General features: G+C 45.3%; 1 pseudogene; it reads right to left on the bottom strand.

The window, feature by feature from the left end:
- Positions 1-743: 743 nt before the first annotated feature.
- LOC148029197 (uncharacterized) lies at positions 744-2826 on the bottom strand (annotated as a pseudogene).
- Positions 2827-3043: the final 217 nt, after the last annotated feature.

The following is a 3043-nucleotide window of genomic DNA, read 5'->3' as shown; positions in this document are numbered from 1 at the left end:
TTATGCCATCATTTCAACATTCTTCTTATCCTACTCAACACTGACTATCCAGAATGTTTCCAAAGTATTTTTCAAAGCTTATGAGTCTATGGGTAGGATCTTAAATGCATCCAAGTGATTTGCCAAGGAATTATACAACAATTCTAGACTACTTTGTTTGCAATCAACTTTACAAAAATCTAGATCAATCACAAGACACCTTAAGAAAACAAGGGAATGGAGGGAAAAGAACAAGGATAGACAAGCGACGACAACCTCGTTTTGAGGCAATTGAGGTACCATCATACAACATTCAACATAATCACGATCCACGCTGTCCATATGAGCAAAATATAAAAATGGAGCAAAGAGAGGATACGTAAGCAATGATGCTACAATCAGAAAAGTCCATCTCTAAATGCAACCATATGGCATCTAATATGACCTAATTCATATCAATGGCCTCAATGTAGGAAGCACCTTGTCTAGATGGCAGCACCAAGTACCGGACCCAAAGAACCAATAACTTCCTCTCTCTATTCATCCTCCCATCTATTAAGAAGGAAACCATCCCTCTATTCATAGGTTGTATGGGAAGTAACAATCTCAATACGTTTACTCATCAGTTGCCTCGTGTGCAATAAGTAGCACCATTCAGGTACACCCCACAGTGCCACTTATAACAGCTTTAATAACATCATAATGGACAATTAATGTGTCATAATACTATCCCAGTTTAGGAAAAGATCTCAACTGTACCAATCAAAAATCTCCATTCAACTCCTAGATAGTGCTCTAAGCTGAATAAATTTCCAAGTGTATGTCTACCCAATCAACATACAGAGCCACGCAGGGCACAAATGACTTTCAAGTCTAGAACAAGAATTACCCTAGGCTTACACTTATTGAAAATCTCACCTCATCCACATATATAGGAACCCATGGCTGCAATAAGCATTTACATTCAACAACACATCAACCCTACAATTGCCAAGCTCCCAATGCATCCAGATAGCAGGCTAGACATATCCACATGGCTGATCTACCTCATGGTGGATGATCCTCATACATGCCCATAAAGAGCTTAGAAGCCTCAGTAGCAGATAATAAATCAAACTTGAATCGAGAGTTCCAATAGTACAGTGCACTATAGACAAGGCAGACCTAAATTATCAAAGAGAGTATAGTGCAATGGCAAACCGGCCATCTAACACCACAGGCATCAATGATGACAGCCCACACATGAAAGGCGTAGAAATCTGATTAGTGCCTATGTAATTGTGGAACTTTACAAAATATCTGCTTTGGTTGGGATGTGGATGTAAGAAGCCAATATTTTGTAAGCTGCAGTGAGAGCTCAATCACAAATTGCATGCCGTTTGCCGAAAGACGTAAAAAACAAAGAGGGCATGCCATCTACCAGAGAGAATACATGTCAAATAGTATCTAGAGGCTGCAACTAGCATTACTCCAAAAAAGAATTGTGTTTGTTGCCCTTTGTCCAGGGAGCACAAGCAAAAACCAGTGAGAATCCTTGTCAGTAGTTATAATCTTGCACTAGCATTCAGTGGAGTGTATGTAAGTCTATATTACAAACAAAAAATTCATAGAAATGATGTACAAGTGACTCTCCAGACTTCCTCAATAGTTCCCAGACTCAGAATCCTTGGTGAAACCTTCCTCCAGATTATGCTGATTGAAGTAGCATTGCCATCTGTAGGGGCAAATTGTGATGTATGCACAGACAGATGTGAAACATCATTGCCACGTATGATATTCTCGCTATTAAATGATGTACACGGAACTTTGCAGATTTCCTCAATAGTCCCAGATTCAGAATCCTTGGATAAACCTTCCTCCAGAATATGCTGGTTGCCTCAGTGAACCCTTCCTACAGAATATGCTGGTTGCAAGTAGCATTGTCATCTGTTCAGGCAAATTGCCATGTTCGCAGAGACATGCAAAAAACGCTGGCTGTGCATTATATCAACTCTGCGGACTTCCTCAATAGTCCCTAAACTCAGAATCCTCGGTGAAGCCTTCCTCCAGAATACGCTGGTTGCAAGTAGCATTGCCATCTCTTGGGGCAAATTGTGACGAATGCACTGACAGATGCGAAACATCCTTGCCATGCACGACATCGTCCCAAGGATACCAGACATCTGCAAACTTCTGCAAACAGAGGGTATTTCCCATAACCACAGTGAACAAACCCTTGGCCTGGGCACTCATGAGCACATGTGCAAATCCAGAGTCATCTGAGACAAGGCAAATGCACTCCACACCATTTGCAATGCAGCTCTTCATGCGGTGTTTGAGGGCGCGGTCAGCGGCCTGGGGCTTATGATCCACGGTGCGGAGGCAGACTCCCGCTCGGCGGAGCTGGAAGCCAAGGCCGTATCCAGCATGGAGGTGCAGCCGCTGGCGCTCGCGGCTGTGGGAGGCCCTGAGGTGCCGGTGGAGGGCGAGCGGCGAGGGGCAGGGTGCGCCACAGATGGTGCACCCGCCTGCATGCTGCCGGGCAGCCCAGCGCGGGATGTGGAGAAGGGCGTGCTTGTTGGCGAAGGCCACAATATCCACGACCTCGCCGAACTGCTGCGCGGCGGCCTTGAGATGCAGGGCTGCGTGATAAGGGGACGCCTTGGGGGGCTTGTTGTCGAGGTCCCACAGTATCGACACCCTTCGGCCCTTCACGACGCCATGGCCGCAGCCCACAACCACAGGCAGGTACAGAAGGGCGCCATATGCCATAGCTGGTCTCTGCCTCCCTCTCTCATCGCAGTCTTTTAGCAGAATGCAGCATCAGCGATGCCCATTAAACGTGGCTGGATGCGAATATGAAAAGGAATAAGAGTAAGAATAATAAGAAAGATGCGAGACTACACATGAAGAGAAAAAGGCATAGGAAGTCCATAATAAGGCTGGTTACATAGTGCCATTGCTTGCCCAATCTGCGCCCAGTTTGGTTGACAGTCATCAATAAGTGTCCGTCCATCTTTCGTCCACAATCGTTCACACATCGACTATCACCTATGCACTAGACACTTCTCGAATCACATGTGAA

The sequence above is a fragment of the Lygodium microphyllum genome, chromosome 11 (genome assembly GCF_053477565.2).
Source record: "Lygodium microphyllum isolate KBCC chromosome 11, Lygodium_microphyllum_v1.1.10, whole genome shotgun sequence".
Lineage (NCBI taxonomy): Eukaryota > Viridiplantae > Streptophyta > Polypodiopsida > Schizaeales > Lygodiaceae > Lygodium > Lygodium microphyllum.
This window is presented reverse-complemented; position numbering and strand designations above follow the sequence as displayed.